Source organism: Saccopteryx leptura, chromosome 2 (genome assembly GCF_036850995.1).
Source record: "Saccopteryx leptura isolate mSacLep1 chromosome 2, mSacLep1_pri_phased_curated, whole genome shotgun sequence".
NCBI classification, from domain to species: Eukaryota; Metazoa; Chordata; class Mammalia; order Chiroptera; family Emballonuridae; genus Saccopteryx; species Saccopteryx leptura.
The window spans coordinates 338,896,313-338,916,977 of record NC_089504.1 but is presented as its reverse complement, the minus strand read 5'-3'; the positions used below and the strand labels follow the sequence as shown (position 1 = coordinate 338,916,977).

Here is a 20,665-nt window from a genome sequence, read left to right as displayed (position 1 = left end):
CTCCCCCCGCCTCCGGCGTGGTTTCATCACGTCATTCAGGATGCTGTGGAGTGATCCCTGAGCTGTCAGTTCCAAGACACAAGCTATTTTTTAGTTACTCTCTAAACGTAATTAGACACGTTTCCAGACATCGAAGAGACTGCTCGGCTTGCCAGTGCCAAGATAAACTGTCTGAATTTGACAAGGCATTCATAGTTCCAGTTTTTTTCAAGGAGTTATGGATGGAGCCCTTGTGTTATTGACATCTTTGAAAACACACTCACAACTCAACACCCCCAAATGGGCTTCCAAAGAGGAATTTATTTTTAGAAAGTCTTCTACATGTGATTATTTCTCTTTTCATAGAATAATTTAAGCAGAGCTATAAAATAGTTTTGGGGTTTTTGGTTTTTTTCTAATTACAGTAAATAGAGTTTCAGAATAACTGAGTTTTGGTGTGTGTGTGTGTGTGTGTGTGTGTGTGTGTGTGTGTGTTTCCTGGAAGTTCTAGCCCCATTTTCCTGTAAGGTTTATAGCTAAATATCACATTATAAGCTTCTAAAGTGAAAACCATAATCTAATTTTGGGTGCTTAACTACCCCACTTCTCAGTATTAATTGCCCGTGCTAGCCTCAATTTAAATTTTAAAGCTTTTATAATCTTTGCAGTTGCAACCCCTATCCCCCAGAGTCTTCATCTGCTCTTGTCCAGATTTCCTTGTGTTCCCGGGGATGGAGCAGGGGTACAGATCTGACTTTCTACACCTGCCTATTACAAGCACCCCTCCGTCAGCGCACCCAATGTCCTCATTTGTAAAATAATGAGGATCTTCAAGACTTTTTCAGCACTTATTTATAGTCTCTTTTGCTTCCATATGTCATTGGTTGCTGAGTTTCTAAGTGTGAGATTTGAATCGTAAGAGATTATTAATGTGAGCCAACTCCTTTGTGCGCAGAAGAAAACTTGATTGACAGTTCTCCATAGTGTAAGGTACTCTAGGAGGTAGGGTGGGAGGATCCAAAGAATTCAAAGATGTACTCTTTACCTCTCAAAGAGGGGTCATGTCAGTGAAGACAAGGAGAAAGGTAAATATTTTTATTGATTTAAATAATAGCCAAAGGAAAAAAAACGGAAGTTATTTAAGCCTTGTAGAGTTTAGGTGAGTCTTTTGCTAAGTAATTGTCCAAGCTAATTATTCTGGAAGTTCAGAAGAGGGAGAGGTGCTTTAGGCTGGCTTAGCACACCAAACAGAGGAGGAGAGAGGTTGAGTTGTGAAGGATGGGTAGGATTTGTCTAGGTGGAGAACATTCCAGGCGAATGAAGTGCACGAGCAGAGGTGGAGGCAGGAAAACCACTTCTGGGTGATAGCCAATAAGTTACCTGGATGGAAGAGGTCATGGGAGGAATCACCAGCTTGCCTTAGCACGACCCTTAGCTAATGCCCGGGTTCCTAGGTCTACCTTCACACCCGGTCACCAAGTCAATCAAGATTCTAGATGTTCAGACACGCGTGTGTGTCTCGTCAGAACTGGCTGCAGTCTCCTTGTACAGATTTAGTGGTTATTCATGACTTACGTGAAAGTTGGGAGTAGTTTGTTCCCTGTAGCTGTAAAGACAAGCCCAGCAAAGGGTAGCAGTGCCCGTGTCCTCTTCTCCAGCTGTAAACCCTGAAGACCCAAGGTGGGAAGCTGTCCTCTGTCTGACAGTCTGAATTTCTTATCACCCAGCCTGTTTCAGTGCTTAGCTGCTTGAGTTACTGGGCGCATGCTGTTGTGACCCTGGGACCCTTGATTTACTTAGAAGGTGACCAGAAGCCTACTGCAGATACAGGTGCTCTTATGTGATGTTGTAGTGTTTCCTGTCCTGGACCGTAGGTGGTTGGCCCATACCACGTGTGTATTTATGGTTGTTCTGAGGCGAAGTGGAGTATATTTCATCTCCCAGTGATAGGTGTGCATGTGCCCAGCCATTCCTGCCTTTCCCGAGCTGAGGCTTATTACTCCACCTGGCTCTTCTGCAAGGCCCTCTTTGAATTCATGATCTGTGACATACTATTAGGCACTTAAGGCTGCCATTGTTTCAAGGGTCTGTGTCATCCAGACTTGATTTTCATTTCTCTGACAGCAGCATCCAGGATAATGGTGGGCAAACGGTGCCTCCCTATGACAGCATATTTCATAGAAAGGGGAAAAAAAAGGCATGTTTCATTTCCCTTTTTGAAGGTTTTAGGAATGTCCATTTAGAATTATCTTCTGTTGCTGCTCTGCTGGCCTCTATTCTGGTTAGAGCTAAAGTTTGATCTTTAGACATCAGCTACAATTGATGCCACTTTCCCTTTACTGTTACTACTTTTAGAAATTGATGTAGGTGTGTGTATGGGTATGTGAGTCTGGATGAGGCAAGATTAAAGGGGTGACGTGGTTTACTGTAGGTTAGTACCTATATCTGAGAAGAAATTTCAGTTATTTTTTACCGCCATGCCCAAGATGGCTAGTGTCTTCTTTTTTAAATTGATTTTAGAGAGTCAGAGAGAGGGTGGGAGGAAGCATTCATTGTGTTCCACTTAGTTGTACATTAGTTGATCACTGCCCGTATGTGCCCTGAACAGGGATCGAACCTGCAACCTTGGTATTTTGTGTCACCACTCGAACCGACTGAGCTAACCGCCAGGGCCCAAAACTGATAATATCGTGAGGGCGGCTGCCATTCCCTCCTAGAAATCTCTTGCTAGAGGAGTTGTGTTCGTTTTTACTTTGGTGGAGGTGGAGGTGCTGGTGGTTTTGGCTGTGGTGGTAAGCTTCTCACTCCATTTTCAAGGGTATGTGCCCAGGAGAAGGGTATCCTGCCTTCTAGGTTGGTTCCTGCCACCAACCCTAGTGACCACTTGAAGCCCTGACGGTGGCATCCCCACTACATTCTGCTTTTCCTGCAGCCACTTCCTTTTTTGGACCTGGAGCCCCCTGGTTCCTTTTCCCCTTGCCTGGGCCGTTCCTATACTTGAGTTTTCCCAGCGTTCACAGCAGCTTTGCACCCTTTCTTGAAGCGAGAGAACCGCAGGGTGAGCCGCTTGGAACATGTGGTCTCTCTGTGCTCCTATCCTCACTTAGCCGTCCCCGTGAAAGGAAGAATGCAGACTGCTGCTCTGGAGTGGACTTGAGCCGAGGGTGGCGTCCCTGAGAGTCATGCTTTTCATTTCATAGGACAAAGAAATGCATCTTCGGCTTCCAAGAGTCCAGTTTCTTAACTTTGTGGTTGATGGTTTGTTCTAAGAAGAAGGGATCAATCAGCTCAGCCTTATATCTTGGCTCCTTGGAAATTTTAATTTTTCCTCCCCTCTTTTCTTACTGGCTTTTCTCTTCTCTAAAAGCAGTAATTTTAAACACTGTGTTTGCCAAAGCTATAGGCAACTTCTTACTTTTAACCTAACACAGTATGTCTTTTATACCTTTGGCACTATTGACCTTTTGGGCTGGATAATGCTTTGTTGTGGAGGCTGTCCTATGCATTGTTGGATGTGTCGAATCACTCCTGGCCTCCACCACCCAGACGCCAGTAGCAACCCTTCCCTCACACTTACACAACCAGAATATATCCAGAGACTGTTTCGTACCCCTGGGGGCAGGGGAGATTGTCCCCATTTGAGAACCACAGGCCTAGGCTATTCTCACTCTCTTGGAATGTTCTCCTTCCCGCATCTCTAATCTTCCTGCCTGTCACACTCACATTCTTCAAGACCAGTTCTGAAAAGTTTTCCCCAATCCTCCAAGTCAGGGTTAGTTACACTCTTACCTGTGCTCTCAGGATACATGGACACTTGGTCATACTGTTAGAATTTATTGTGTTGTTATCTGCATGCCTGCCTCCCCACCAGATCTTGAGATCTTCAAAGACAGAGCCTGTCTCCAGAGGTGGATCCAGTTTTTGTGGTCCTTTGAAACTCCTTACAGTTGAGGATGTAAGCAACCATCTTCAAGAAAATATAAATTGTGAGTGCGATCTTAGATACAGGGTTTTGGAAGTGGACAGTGAAAGTGAATGGCTGGATGCAAACCCACCTCTAGTCTGCGTTTTCTATCATGCTGCAGAACTGGGCCCCGGCGTGTTCACTGCATTCTTTTTTTTTTTTTTTTTTGTATTTTTCTGAAGTTGGAAACGGGAAGGCAGTCAGACAGACTCCCGCATGCGCTCGACTGGGATCCACCTGGCATGCCCACCAGGGGGCGATGCTCTGCCCATCTGGGGCGTTGCTCTGCAGCAATCAGAGCCATTCTAGTGCCTGAGGCAGAGGCCACAGAGCCATCCTCAGTGCCCGGGCAAACTTTGCTCCAATGGAGCCTTGGCTGCGGGAGGGGAAGAGAGAGACAGAGAGGAAGGAGAGGGGGAGGGGTGGAGAAGCAGATGGGCGCTTCTCCTGTGTGCCCTGGCCGGGAATCGAACCCAAACTCCCGCACGCCAGGCCGATGCTCCACCACTGAGCCAACTGGCCAGGACCTTCACTGCATCTTAAAACGAGTTCCTTAGGCAGTCAAATATTGGCCGATCGCTCTTCAACCGGTGGAATCCTTAATTTTAAGAAGAGTGAGCTTTAGAATTAGACAGCAAATAGGCACACACATGCTCACCACACAACCTCCGTCATCTTTTTCTACTGCCCTTTGGTCATTTGGAAAATTTGGTGGGATGAAGGATCTCTCTTTCCTGCCAGGGGTAAAGCCTTAGCTACTCTGGGTGGTCTTCAAGCAAGTATAAATCTGCAGTTGGTTCAGAGCTCTAGTTAGAAGTAGCTTTCATTAGATTTATAGGAGAGGTGAATGGCACACTAAATCTTTTTGGCTTCCATGTGAAATTCTTTGGCAGCCACTTTTAGAGGCCTTTGGAAAAGGACAGTTTGCTCTGTGCCTGTTTTGCACATTGGCTTCATATTGGGACAAAAATGAGAATTTGGGTTTTGGAGCTGCCATTTGGAGTGAATCACCCTGCCGTCTTGTTTCCTTTCCTCCTCCGTGACAGATTTCCAAGACTATTTTTATTCAGGGTCATTTGTTGACCCTGGAGACTTCTGCAGAGTTTAGCTCCCAAATAGAGCCAGATGTGGGTAGACTCAAGAGCTCAGAGGCCGCTACTGTTGCAGATTTCTGGGGGGTTCTACTCTGCCTTGAAGAGATGAACTTTGGCCCTTTGCTTAACTTGGACACAAAAATGGTGACTCTGGTGTAGATAGAAATGTGTTCATTTAATGACCCACGTGTGAATTGTCTGCATTATGAATTATGCTAATATGAAGAACTCTGTATGTTGACATTCTCACCTAAGTCTGAGCCATCTTAGCAGAAAGGACCCTCTCTGAAGGACTGGCCCCATTATTTTATGATTCTTTGGCACCCGTTACAGTGTTGCTGTTGGTACTGGATTGGACCATGGTGTCATTGCCCAACCACCGCTGAGGCGGTCTAGTGGGAAACTGCTGCCAGCGGTGGCCCTGGCCCCACTGGGTAGATGAGCTGTTGATGAGCCTCACTGACACGGCTTATAAAAATGTCAGCTCCATCCAGAAGTGGGTTCAGAGGGTAACAGCACTTTAACATATACATTGGAAGCTTCCCTCTTTTAGTCTACTGCATTCCTTGGTTGAGATGACAGTTTTATTTCCTGTGGGAAGCAGGCTCCTTTCAGTTCAACTGCTATGTAATTACTGGTTAGATCTCTTAATAGAACAGTTTCCCCAGACTTTAGTTTTTGGCATTTGTAGGAAGAGGAGAAGGGAAAGCATGCTTGCCACAGGGAGCAGTGGAAAGTGCGCAGTCTTTGAGACCTGACTGACCCAAGTTCATTTCAGCTTCACTTTTAGTCTCTTTAGCATTAAGACTTTGGGTAAGTTAACTTGCCTAAGCCTTAGTTTCTACGTGTGTGTGTGTGTGTGTGTGTGTGTGTGTGTATCAAATATATACATATACACATACATATGTATGAAATGTATATACATATACATGTATAAAATGTATATATGTATAAAGAGATCGCTTTTCAGTATTATTGGGACAAAGTCACATGATGTGTAGAAAGTGCCTGGTGAGTGCTTGGTACGAAATTCCCGCCCAACTTCTGCTACCTGTCTTCCTAAGTCCTTCCCAAATGGATTCACCTCCCTGCCCTGAGCCTGTAGCTGCTGAAGATCTGTTTTTCACTTCTTTCTCCCTCACGATGAAGATTTGTTTGTTTTAGTCTGTTCGGAAGGCAAGGATGAAAAATGTTCTAGAAGGGGTTAGGGGTTACCTTGAGGAGAGAGCACAATCACTGGCGATAGATCTGGACCTTTGTACCTTGGGTAAGTTGGTTTGCCTCTCTGAACCTTTGTTTCTTCATGTGTAATGATGATGTGTTATTGTGAAGATTAAATTATAGCACCTGTAAAACATCCATAATAACACCAGTGTGGTACCCGTAGCAGAGCAGATTGTCTTCTCAATCCCCCGGCCCAGCCTGATGGACCAAGTACCTTTGCTCTTCCCAGTTCTCCCCGTAACTATCACCCTGCACAGACTCATAATCCTGCTCCCTCCAGGGGCTACCACAGTTTAATTTCTGAAAATTGCTTTCAACTCTTTGGAAAGGGAAACCTGCTATTCATATTAAAAATTTCCAAAATATTTTATTCTGCATGTCACTGTTCTCTGCTTTCATGAGCATTGGTTATGTTAGTATCTGAAAACCCCAGGCACTATAGCTGGGTGATGAACTTAAAGTAGAAAGTCTTTTTGTTTGTTTGAATATCTAACTTGTTTCCTTTTTAAACTTCAGACCTTAACTTTTTTTTTTTAGGGGAGGGGAGATAGTAAGACAGATTCCCACATGCACCCCAACCAGGATCCACGGGACAAACCCTGTCTGGGGCCAGCGCTCAAATCATCTGAGCTATTTTAAGTGCCTGAAGCTAATGCTCAGATCAGCTGAACTATCCTCAGTGCCCAGGGGCCAATGCTTGAACAAATTGAGCCACTGACTTCAGGAGGGGAAGAGGGAGAGAAGGGGGAGAGGGAGGAGAAGAGAAGCAGATGGTTGCTTCCTTTGTGTGCCCTGACTGGGGATTGAACCTGAGATGTCCATACACTAGGCCAATGCTCTGCCCACTGAGCCAACCAGCCAGGGCTTATCTATTTTTAATATAGTCTCCTGACTTTAAAGCTAGCAACTATGTATTTGAGTTCTTGCTTTGTGTTTATCATTGTGTTGGGTTCTTTGGTGAGGATTATTTTTATATGAAGTCGTTCTTTGGGATATAACTTGATTGGGAGTAAAAGATGCCTTAATTAATGGATTAACGTAAAACAGAATATTACTGAGCCAAAATGAATAGGGAAGACAATTATTTTAAGAAGTTTCTGGAGAGAAGGAATCAACCTATCATATTTTTCAAGAAGAGAACTGGCAACAGTATAATTAAGAGTTGTATTTGTGTTATATATAATACTAGAGTTCTGAGGGAATTCAGAAAAAGAGAAAGTGGGATTTGGAGTAGATAGAAAATGCTCTGTGAAGAGGTAAAGCCTGAGCAGACCCTTGTGGGAAGGAGATCATCTCTCATTTGGGAATAGCCCTTTCACATGGCCCCCATTGCCTGGTGGCCCCTGCTATGCTAACCTTTTCTTGTCTCTCTTCACCCGCTCTCAGTGGGCTGGCCATGCTGCTAGCCAGCTTCCATTGCTTAAAAATATTTCCTCCACTTTTTTCCATTCCTGTCTTACACTGCCCCAAATTCCCAATTAGAGTTTGAGTCAGGTCGATAAGAATCTTCTTAAAAAAATCAACTACTTCTAATGCAGCACAGACACATTCATGTAAATTAGCTTGATCCATTCTTTCTCATGACTAGATGAGATCAGTTAGAAGGAAGGACTGAGAATTTCACTTTTGAGAAGTCATTTTGTAGCATAGCACTGTTCGAGAATAAGGCAGGCCCGGATGGAGCACTGAACTGGGTGGGAAGGGATGGGCAGGGTGGAGTATGAGTTCAGTTCATTCTCACGGAGGCAGGCTCTGATGACTGAGAGGGACAGTGCCAGAGAAGAACATGACTCAATTAAAAAATGTGTCTTGTCGCCCTGGCCGGTGGGTGATACAATGGATAGAGCATCGTCCCAGGGTGGCTGGCTTGACCCCGAGGGTATCAGTTCAAATCTCAGGGCACATGTGAGAAGCAATCAGTGGGTGCACAACTAAGTAGAACAGGATTTAATGCTTCTCTCTCTTTCTCCCTTCCTCTCTCTCTCCAAAAAGAAAAAAAAAATTTTTTTTATCTTTGGGCCTAGAAAAGAAATGAAAATTTTTTATGCCTAATTGGTAAAATAGGAATGGTCTACTTTTTGGAAGTAGACCATTTTAAAGTAAAGGGCTCTGACAAGTGACTTCATTTGATGGAGAGAGGACTTGAGATCATCAGCTGGCCCTTCTTGATGCTTGCCTACCTCCAGTGTCCTCATCGGCCCAGTGTCACCCTTGATGAAATCCCAATTTGTATTTCCAGCCACACCTGCTCATGTGGGAGAAGTTACTGTTATGGCTGTATAAAACCTTCATTTCCCCCACATTTTGTCTCCTTGGTGCGCAGTATAGAAATTAATTTCACGGTAATGAGATTAGAGCATTAACTCTAGTAAAGCTATTTTGCTTTAAGAAGATTTAAAAAGCTGACCATAGCTTTTCTCCAAAAGAGTCACGAACCAATTCAGGGTTCTAAAAAAACAAACAAAAAATCCTCCCCCAAATGAATGGGATAGATGGGAAAAGATATATCCAGGAACAAGCACAACTTTGCTTTCGTTTCTCCTCTCTGCATATCTCCTCAATCATATTACTAAGACTTGTTGGGGGGGGGGGGGGGAGAGATTACCACTTTTAGGTATATATTTATACAAAGGTTGCCTAAGTACTAGAGGCAAATGAATTAGTCAAAAAAAAAAAAAAAAAAAAAGGCTTCATCTAAAACAATGAAGCAAACATCAAGAGAAACTCAAACAATGATTTCCCCCTCTGACCACAAAGTTTGCTTTGAGTCATTTGTACAATAGAGCATCATTCGTAGCAGAGACAGGGTGATCCCGAGTGGCCCTATCTCAGACTACTGCTTTGTGTTCAGTATAAAGTCAAGAAAATTTTTATAGTCAATTAAAAAAAAAAAAGGTCAAACTCCATTAAAAACCTTACATGAATTTTGAGTCACCCTAAACTGGTTGTTTCAGTTTTGGCTTTTACAGACATCATCATGATCATTCATTTTAAATTTACTGTAAGAAATGGTCCTCAGTAATGAAGTTGAGTAAGACTGATCTGCCATTCTAAGCCATGTTCCTATAAGTAAGAAGACTTTATTTAAAAAAAAAACACACAAAACTCTCAAAACTAACAAATCTCCTAGAGTAGTTTAAATGTCAGTTAGTAAACTAGGCTGTTTCTCGCTGCGTCCAGCCTGACCCATCGGTTAGAACCTGAGTCCTAGCTCCTGGGCTTCTGGTCCGGACGGCAGAGGCCAGGTTCGCTTCCTCTCTGAAAGCTTCTTTCCAGACTCCAAGGGCAGCATGGATTCGCCTCTGCCCTTGAATGAATAAATAAATGCGTAACATTTCTGCCCCTCTGATTCCTCCCTGAGTTATGTATCTACAATATGTTATGTATGTATTTTATATCATATGATCTGATTTTTCTCTTGCAACTTGTCTTTGGGAAGACAGGAAAGTGAAACTACCATTACTCTTTTTTTTTTTTTTTGCATTTTTCTGAAGTTGGAAATGGGGAGAGACAGTCAGACTCCCGCATGCGCCCAACCGGGATCCACCCGGCACACCCACCAGGGACGATGCTCTGCCCACCAGGGGGCGATGCTCTGACCCTCCGGGGCATCACTCTGCTGTGACCAGAGCCACTCCAGCGCCTGGGGCAGAGGCCAAGGAGCCATCCCCAGCGCCCGGGCCATCTTTGCTCCAATGGAGCCTCGCTACGGGAGGGGAAGAGAGAGACAGAGAGGAAGGAGAGCGGGAGGGGTGGAGAAGCAGATGGGCGCTTCTCCTGTGTGCCCTGGCCAGGAATCGAACCCGGGTCCCCCGCACGCCAGGCCGACGCTCTACCGCTGAGCCAACCGGCCAGGGCCAATTACTCTTGAAAATAAAAACTAAAATGTATTTGGGGTCTCTGTGAAATGGTGGACTTTTTTTTTTCTTTTAAACGGGTTGTGGAACTCAGCCACGTGATGCCTGATAAGGGGGAAGCACTTTAGTGGTGCTGTAATCTTGCTCTGTCTTCTTGTTGCCCACCTTAGCATTTGGCTACATTTTTACCAGCATCATGGTACTTTTGTTGAATGTCTCTAAGGGACATGCTTTTAGACAGCAGAGTCAGTGATTAAGCTTATTTAGAAGGGTGCTGTTCTTTTTTGTTTTTATTATTAACCTGCATTTATTCTGTGGAGTCCGTGCACTGCTGGATTCTAGGTGGGGTGGAACAGGGCTTCAGACCCCCTGCTGTCTGCTGCTTTCAACAGAGCAGCTGTGCTTCTGCATATCGGGGTTCCAAGGAATTTTTTGTTTCCAAAAATATGCTGTCACATTGAAAAAACAGTTTGAAAACCACTGGTCTGGGTGATTGTTTTCCAGATGGCTTTTACCCTTGTGAACACACACACATAGAAATAGTCCCAACCAAAATGGGTTGAAAACTGGGCGGTGCAGTCTACAATAACGAGCAAAGGAAATATCTCCGTCATCCAACCTTAAGCAGGGCTGGACTATTTGGACCAGGTATGGCTGGACCCGGTATGACTTAAATGATTTACTGCAGTTCTCTGAGCCTCTACTGTCTGGTCTTAAAATGGGACTGGTCCCTACACTACAAGGTGACTTCATTACGTGAGATGATAGGTGGGTTGTTTATTGTTCTTCACACATCAGGGATATGCCAGTGTTGTTTTCTTTTCTTTTTTTACTTGTTCAGTTTTTGTCCGGTTGGGGATAAATTAGGATCACCAAGATAGGGGAATCAGAAACTACCATGGTCACTTCATTCTGTTTATTTTTTTATTGATTTTAGAGAGAGGGAGAGGAAGGGAGAGAGAGAGAGAAGCATCAATTTGTTGTTTCACTTATTTATGCATTCATTGGTTGCTGCTTGTATGTGCTTTGACCAGGGATTGAACCCAAAATCTTTGCATATCGGGACCACGCTCTACCCAGCCAGGGCCTTAGGGTATGCAAATGTTAATGCTCTATCATCATTTTTGCTCCTTAAACAGAATATGAAGAAAACATGATTTAATTTTTTTCATAATAACTTGGATCATGATGACCATAGTTTTGAACAATTGTTTTGATGCTCTGGGGATTTATGAGATATGTATAATGTTTTGTTCCACACTGAATTTGAACTAAACAATATGGGTCACTTTCTGTTGTCACTTTCAGTGCCTCCCTGTGAAGTCTGCCTCCCCTCTTAACTGACAAATCTGATCTTCTCCAGATGAGCTCATAGAAGGGAGCATGAAGAAAGGGTTCGTGTGTTCTAATGAAGACTAAGGGGTTCTCTTGGGTATATGAGTCGTAGGATGGGAGCTTTGAGATGTCTGTTTTTTCTTTTCTCTGCTCAGAGGTGTTTTTCAATTTCTTTGATATGGAAAGGCATGTAGGCCACAGCTGAGCTCTGAGTAGGTAAGGTGCTACTCTAAAACATATTGTTGCCCTTGGTATTTGAATGATTTGTGTGGTTAGAACAAACCGAAGCATGCTGAGTGATGTTCCCACGCAGCTTGCACTTCACGATTGCTTGTTGATTTGCAGCTATCGGCAGAAGCTATTCCTATTTACATCCCTGCCTCTTAGGTTCCGGTTTTATCTGAAACCTTTACTGAAAAGGAACCTCTCCTTTAACTTCTTGCTTTATCCTCAGCTGCAGCTTCTCGAGTTCAGTATTGTGTCAGAGTTGCCTGGCTTTAAAAACACACACAGGTTCCCTGGACTCGGCCTCAGGAGAGTCTGATTTATTAAGCGGCAAGAATGCCCAGGTGATTCTCACATGCAGCCAGGTCGGGCACCGTCCTCCTAGGCTAATGGTTTTTCATGCCACCGTTGTGTTCTGTTAGAGCTCACTGGGGTGTGACTATAATGTGAGCCGACTGGTATATTACCCAAGGTATCATACCTGACCCTAATAATCAGTGTTCTAAGGTCTGTTATGATTATTAAATCAATTTAATTTTTTGATAGTCCTACTTTCTTCTTCATCCTTACAACACATTTTCTGTTCTTTCATCTTTTGGTTATAGTTGTGTACTTTTTAGCATACTTTATATATTATTTCTGTTACCAGACTTCTCCATGCAAAAAGGTATCATCACGCTTGTTAATACTTTCATGTATTTCCTTAAAGTTTTTTTTGTACATCTATAATGGAATGTATTTTAAAACTTGGAGTCTTTCTGCCTATAGCAGATATAATTTTGTAAGCAGTTTTCATACAGAACGAAGTGTCTTAGCATTTTTCCATGTCATTAGGTTGCCTCTGATGGCGACCATATCTCCGTTCTTTTCTGGGCATGCAGGGACCACCCAGACAGACACAGTTTCTGCTCTCATTGCACTGATGAGCCAGCGGAGGAGACGTACAAAACTGGTAACTAATGAAAGAATAACTACAAGTAGTGATGAGTGTAGAAAGGAAGAGAGCAGGGTCTCTCATCGGGGAAATGGCCGTGGTGTGTGTACATGCCCCAGAGAAGGCATTTTCTGTGGAAGCTGGCCTTGAGTAAGACCGGAAGGAGAAGTAATCTGTGGGCAGACAGGTGTAGGGTGGAGGAACCAGATGGGAAAGGGTAGTACAGGCCAGGCAGAATCACGAGAGAGGGAGGAAGGAGGAAGATGTTGATGGATGGATAGATGCTTGGTGTGATCTGGAAACTGGAGGCCATCCAGGGAGGCTGGAGTCTCCAGACAGAGTGGGAACAGGCGATAATGGAGCACCAGGCAGGGACAGCTTTGCGAAGGGTTTTGGGAAATGAAGAATTCAGACTTGAAGTACCCTGGAAGTAATTGGAGGACTTTACACCTCACACATCTTGCAGTCACTTCAGAGTGATAGCACTATTTTAAGTATCTGGGCTTACTTTTTTTTTTTTTTTTTGTATTTTTCTGAAGCTGGAAACCGGGAGAGACAGTCAGACAGACTCCCGCATGCGCCCGACTGGGATCCACTCAGCACGCCCACCAGGGGCGACGGACGCTCTGCCCACTAGGGGGCGATGCTCTGCCCCTCCGGGGTGTCACTCTGCCACGACCAGAGCCACTCTAGCGCCTGGGGCAGAGGCCAAGGAGCCATGCCCAGCGCCCGGGCCATCTCTGCTCCAATGGAGCCTTGGCTGTGGGAGGGGAAGAGAGAAACAGAGAGGAAGGGGGGGGGGGTGGAGAAGCAAATGGGCGCTTCTCCTATGTGCCCTGGCCGGGAATCGAACCCGGGTCCCCCGCACGCCAGGCCGACGCTCTACCGCTGAGCCAACCGGCCAGGGCTTACTTTTATTTGGCTGCCAGGGTTCTCCAGGTCAGGTGGCTGTTCAGAGTGTTTATGTTTGTCAGGTTGGTGAGTGGAGTATGGACCAGTTGCTTTCTATGCTTTTATTTTAACGATAGTAAATACAGATAGTCCTGTCTTGATCTGTAGTATAGCAAAGCTGTTTCTTGGAGTAGGCAGCCCAAGAGCAGTGTTGTGTTGATTTGAAGTAAGTCAGATCTTCATAATGACTAATAGACTGCCAATGATTTTCAGGGGCTTTTGTTCTTGATTTTATGCTTCAAGCACTAAAGGAAGAATTCTGAGTCATGAAGTCTCTGAGTCATAGAATTTTAATGCCAGAAAGGAACCTTGATGTTATCTCACTGATGTACAGATACATGAAGTTAGAGACACGGTATGTGGTTTGTTCAGGATTCCTCTCTCGGTTAGTGGCACAGTTATTACTGGAGCAGAAAGCTTCTGTGTCCTAGCTCCGTATTTATTCTTCTGCTTTTCCTCTCTTCTTATCTGTATTGCTTTGCTATAGAGTAGCAATTCTGTAACCTCCTTTAGTACCCCTCTCCTCTGCTCCAAAGAAACTTACCTAAAGAGATCTGAAAGGTTGAAACAATGGAAAAGCTAACAATGTATACATAAATCTCTAGTTCTCTACTGAAGGGCAACAATGTATTATAAAATCAAAGGAGCATTGTAGGAGTGCCAAAGATGAGGATTTTAGTAGTCTATACTATGTGTCAACCTGACCCCTATCAAGAAAGATAGAGACTTGTAAGTTCTACTCAGGCTCATCCCCCCTCTGCTGGAGGGTTGGATAGTTCCCATTCCACCCTGTATCTGTTCAAATGCTGTTGGCTGCAACTAAGAGAAAACCTAACCAAATGAAAAGGAAACGTGTTCTCTCACACAACCAGAAGTCCAGCGGTAAGGGAGGCACTGGCTGTCCTTCAGGGCTCTGGCTCCACTAGTCTGGGCTGATTACCTCAGCCTTGCCCTTCTGTGGTGGTTTCATCCTCCCGCTAGTGGAGGATGGTCACGGCAGTTCTGGGCATCCCATCCAAACACAGCAACCTCCAGGGGGAGGAGAAGCATCAAGAAGATTTCCTCACATGTCATTGGTCAGCATTTTGTCACATGCAAATTACTAAGCCCTGGTTCTGAGGAATGTGGTTATCATGAATGATATAGAATAGTCACAAGCTGAGGATAGAGTTCACTTTTCCTGAAGCACATGACTATGTGAAAGGGAGTAGATACCTGAACAAACCTGATTCTTTTAGGGATGGCTGAATTTTAGGGGCAGAATAGAAATTTTAGGGGCAGAATATTAGCGTGTCATATATATTGATATATGTAATTTTTTTTTCAGCGAGCAAGAGAGAGACAGGCATGCAGGAAGGGAGAGATATGAGAAGCATCAACTCATAGTTGCATCATTTTAGTTGTTCATTGATTGTTTCTTATATGTGCATTGTCTGTGGGGGCTCAAGCTAAGCCAGTGACCCCTTGCTCAAGCCAGTGACCTTAGGCTCAAGCCAGCAACCTTTGAGCTCAAGCCAGTGACCACAGGATCATATCTATGATTCCACACTCAAGCTGGCAACCCCTCACTCAACCTGGTGACCTCCGGGTATCGAACCTGGGACCTTAGCATCCCAGGTCGTTGCTCTATCCACTGCGCCACTATTGGACAGGCTATATAATTTTTTAAACAAGCTTTGTAGATTGAATTGTGTTCATTCAGAAAAGAATGCTCAGTGTGATGAGGGCACTTGAAACTATCTCACTTAAAAGTGACCTAAGCGACAAGACATAAGACATGGTAATTCTGGTATGTTTTCCAGTGCCACCAGGCAATTCTCCAATTCTCAGTGGACACCAACGGTTTCCTATAAATTTAATGTGCACAATTCTGGTGTTCTCTACATGGAGACTGTGTCAGATCCCACAGGCCACGGGCTCAGTTCCACAATACTGCCCCCTACTTCAGATACCAGTCACAAGTCCAGGTCGTCTCCTGTGCTTCTGACCAGCCAGCTGTTAATTGGAAGTTCGTATGACCCCTTCCCCAGGTTTGATTAATTTGCTAGAGCGGCTCCCAGATAGAAACATTTACTGAGATTTACCAGTTTATTGTAAAGAATATTATAAAGGATCCAGACGAAAAGCCCGACGAAGAGATTCATCAGCCGCGCCTGGAAGCATTCTAGCATGGGAGCTCTGTTCATCCACGCTGTGGGATAGTATACATCAAACTGAGAGGGGACGTTTGTATGTAGGTGGGTCGTGATACATGATATATTTGAGGAAATAAGTTATAGAATTCCATTTTTGTAAATAGAGAGATAAGCAACATTCCTTCCTCCTTTAAGACAAAAAAACCAAGATGATCCAGGGGCATCTTGTCATGCCAGAAAGCAGGGAAGTCCTCAAAGAATGGAGGAAAAATGTATAGAATACACAGAAACCAGGTGGAAGGAGCTCCTACTGGCTGTGTCTGGGTCAGTTTGAGCATCAGATTAAAATAGGTAACCAAGTAAATCAGAAAAAACTAAGAACTATATGATTCCATACAAAGGTGGGACATAAAAATGAGACTCAGAGACATGGACAAGAGGGTGGTGGTTACAGGGTGGAGGGAGGGTGGGGGGAGGGGAGGAGCATAAAGAAAACCAGATAGAAGGTGATGGAAGACAATTTGACTTTGAGTGATGGGTATGCAACATAATCAAATGTCGAAATGACCTGGAGATGTTTTCTCTGAACATATCATATATACCCTGATCTATCAATGTCACCCCATTAAAATTAATAATACATTTATTTTTATTGAATTAAAAAATAGGTAACCATGAGTCCATCCATACACCAATTAATACATGAGTGACTTAACATCTGGTAAGAAGTTAGACATCTACTTGGTATCTGCCCACAGAATGCTCATTAATACCAGTGGGGAAAAGAAAGAAATATCATTGCTATGGAGAAGACAGGCAGACGCTACCTCAGTGAATGATCAAAAGGAGCAGACTCAGTGTGGGACAAATCAGAATACAGGCTGTATGAATAGTGAGAACACAGCATCACTTCTGTGACATTCCTGCCAAAGATGCATGACCTGGATCTGATCAGAGGAGACATCTGGCACATTCATAACGGGCAGTCTACAAAGTAACTGGTTTTCAAAAATGTCAAGTCCATGAACATCAAGCAAAAATTGAGGAAATAGTCTAGAATGAAGGCAATTAAAGAGATATAACGAAAGGTAAAGCACGGTTCTGCCCTGGATCCTTTTGCTGTAAAGGACTCTTGAGGCATTTGAATGGGGTTTGTGAATTCATTGTTATTAAATGTATCCACTGTTAATTTCTTGGTTTGATGATTGTATGGGGATTATGTAGGAGAAGGCCCTTGTAGGAAATACACACAAGTGTGTGGTAGGGCATCAGGTCAGCAAGTGACTACTTGTAGGTAGTTCAGGAAAAAGGAAGGTACTTGGAACTTTTTTTTTTTTTTTTTTGGTGACAGGGACAGAGAGGGACAGATAGGGATGGACAGACAGGAAGGAAGAGAGATGAGAAGCATCAGTTCTTTGTTGCGGCACCTTAGTTGTTTATTGGTTGCTTTCTCATATGTGCCTTGATGGGGGGCGGGGGCAACAGCAGACAGAGTGACTGACCCCTTGCTCAAGCCAGCGACCTTATGCTCAAGCAGGTGAGCCTTGCTCAAACCAGATGAGCCCGTGCTCAAGCCGGCGACCTCGGGGTTTCGACCCTGGGTCCTCCGCATCCCAGTCCGACGCTCTATCCACTGCACCACTGCCTGGTCAGGCCTTGCAACTTTTTTTTTGTAAGTTTGAAATTGCTTTAACAAGAGGGTTCTCAAAGGATGTAGTGAATCCCTGGTCATGGGAATTTATTGCAACAGAATTTGAAAGTTTACTCACTGAACTTATGCCTCTTTCTTAGGAAGCTCCTAGAAGTCATTGTAAAGTCGTGCTATGTATCTGGAAGATTGGTTTACATGCCCTCGGAGTCCCAAATTTCTAAGATTCTGAGTATCTGTCTACATATTTTAAAATAATAATTTAATTTATTAAATGATGTTTATTCTTTCAGTTATGAGGTTGACCTCTCATACCAATCAATGGGCATTATTTAAAAATTGTTTGGTAGAGTCTGGGGGTGCTAAGGACTGTATGGGACTCCCTACCAGAAGTTAATAATGTAATTAGGTAAAGAGGGCATTGGCAAAGTGTCTGACCCCCATACAGTAGAACTGTATATAGTAAGGGCCAGGTCGTTGGTGTCGGTGCTCTTCAGTTCAGACCAGGAGGATGCTTCTGTGAGCTTTGCTGACTAAGGAGGGTTTTTATAGAGGTAACTGGGCTGGGTGTTGGAGATGAGTAAGACTTAGGTACGCATGAAGTAAGAGTGGGAGGAGAGAGCATTCCATTCACAAGTGCCTCTATAAATGGGCAGGATGTGTTCAGGGACAATGAGAAGACTAGCCTGACAGGTTTGGAGGTTTCATATAGGAGCTCTGCTTGTATAGTTTAAGGTGATAGGACTCGTTTCCATAAAAGGGAAGATGGGGAGGGCTCTAAGGACTCGGACAGCTACCAGCCATCTGGTACTGTGTTAGATGGTTTTAATTAATCAAATTCATTCATCCATTCATGCATCTCTCTGAATCTATTCATTCTTACAAGATAGGTGTCATACTCATTATATGGATGTGAAGCTTGTATTCAGAGAGAGAAAGTTACTTTCTTGCCTGGCCTGTGGTGGCTCAGTGGATAGAGCATTAACCTAAAACTCTGAGGTCACCGGTTGGAAACCCTGGGCTTGCCCCGTCAAGGCACATACAACAAGCTAGTAATGAACAGCTAAACTGAAGCAACTATGAGTTGATACTTCTCACTCTCCACTGCTTTTCCTCTCTCTGTAAAATCAATAAATAAAATCTTTTTAAAAGACAATGACTTTCTTAAAGTCATATAGCTAATTCAGAGGCTGTTTGAATTTGTAACCAGACTGGCGTGACTTCACAGCCCATTTCTACTTCCCCGGCTGCTTACACCTGGGAGGAGATGGAGGGCAGCGATACAGACTGGGGGGTACAGACTACATGTATAGAATACTGTGAAAAGAAGAATGTCTTCTCAGTATATTCTCATGTTGAGATTGAGGTGCACATGTATGTGCCTGGGAGATGTAGATTATCAAAAAAGAGCATGAAGTCTCAGAAAAGGACCAAGGAATGAACCCTGAGGAACATACATATATGTATATATAATCCTGAGGAATGAGAATATATATATATAATATTTAATGACAGGCAGGGAGGCAGAGAGACTCCCGCATGCACTCCAACCAGGACCCACTCGGCAAGGCCCCTACAGGGCAATGCTCTGCCCATCTGGGGCCACTGCTCTGTTGCTCGGCAGCTGAGCTATTACAGTACCTGAGGTGAGGCCACAGAGCCATCCTCAGCGCTCAGGGAAAACTTGCTCTATCCATTTGAGTTATGGCTACGAGGAGGGGGAAAAGAGTGTGGAGGAGGGGAGAAGCAGATGATCGCTTCTTCTGTGTGCCCTGACTGGGAATCAAACCAGGAACTTCCACATGCTGGGCTGATGCTCTACCACTGAGCAAACCAGCCAGGGCCGAGGAACATCTGTATTTAAGGGACAGTCAGAAGACGCACACTATTGGGATCAAGAAGAGGAGCATCCGGAGACATTGGATGAAAGCAGGAGAGATACCACAGAAGTCAAGAGAAGTGTGGTCAGCAAACTTGAACGCTTCAGGGAGTTGGTCAAGGAAGATCAGGATAAAGAAGTGTCCCTTAGATGCAGCATCTGGGAGGGCACAGGTGACTTTAGTGAGAGTGGCCTCAGCTGAGGGGTGGAGGTGGGAAACAGCTGGAGTGGTTGAACAGTGAGTGGGGTGAGGAGAAGCACTGGAGACTGGTGACAGGGCTTTCCAGAAGTTCGCTCTGAAGAAAAGGAGAGAAGGCCATAGTTATGGGAGGTGGTAGATGGATATGTGTTTTTCTATAACTTTTAAGTCTGGAGAGTCGTGTGAGTCAGTGATGATGGGAAGGAGGCAGGATAGAGAAGTTTGAGAGAAGAGAGGGTCTCATGCCAGCGGTGAAATCCTTGTGGGAGATGGGATGCACTGGAATCCAGAGCAGCAGTGGTCTGAGCAGAAAGGGGAGGAATGGAGGTGCCCATGCCTGTCGTCTCAATTGCCCCTCTCTCCTCACTCCCCCCCACCAAAAGTCCTTGTGTGCCTATGTAAGGTGGCTTCACTAACCAAGGCTTAGCCGCATAGTCCACGCCATGCCCAAAAGACATCCATGAATTGCGTCTGCGTGCACACGCACATCGATGGCAACTAAGATAACATTCTGTTTAAGGCTGCTCAATTCAGTGCTTTTTTTTTTTTCTTTCTTTCTTTTTTTTTTTTTTTTGTATTTTTCTGAAGCTGGAAATGGGGAGGCAGTCAGACAGACTCCTGCATGCGCCCGACCGGGATCCACCCGGCACGCCCATCAGGGGGCGATGCTCTGCCCAACCTGGGCGTTGCTCTGTTGAGACCAGAGCCAGTCTAGTGCCTGAGGCAGAGGCCATGGAGCCATCCCCAGCGCCTGGGCCATCTTTGCTCCAATGGAGCCTTGGCTGCGGGAGGGGAAGAGAGAGACACAGAAAGGAAGGAGAGGAGGAGGGGTGGAGAAGCAGATGGCCGCTTGTCCTGTGTGCCCTGGCCGGGAATCGAACCCGGGACTTCCGCACGCCAGGCCGATGCTCTACCACTGAGCCAACCGGCCAGGGCCTCAGTGCTGTCTTTATAATGCTGTTTGTTCTGAAATATCCTCCTTAAAAATGAGTGTAAAAGGCGAACGGGGGGATGAGAATGAATACACTCTGAGGCCGTGAAAGCCCATCCTGCAGGCAGCTGTGGCATGGGTTCAGTGCCTCAGCCTGAGGCATGTGTGTCAGTGCCTCAGCCTCATTCAAAGAAGTCTGTGCCACAGTCTCCCCCCCTGACCATTTGCGGTGTGTGTTGTTTACTCTGTCATGGCGTCTTTGTCAGTTTGGGTTCTGAAGAACTGTTTTGATCTGTAATAGTCAACAACA

At 44.7% G+C, this 20,665-nt stretch overlaps 1 protein-coding gene across 3 annotated transcripts in view; it reads left to right on the top strand.

Moving 5' to 3' along the window:
* The window catches only part of MYO1D (myosin ID), a 372,921-nt gene that overhangs the window by 2,367 nt on the left and 349,889 nt on the right, over positions 1 to 20,665 (top strand). The window lies entirely within an intron of this gene.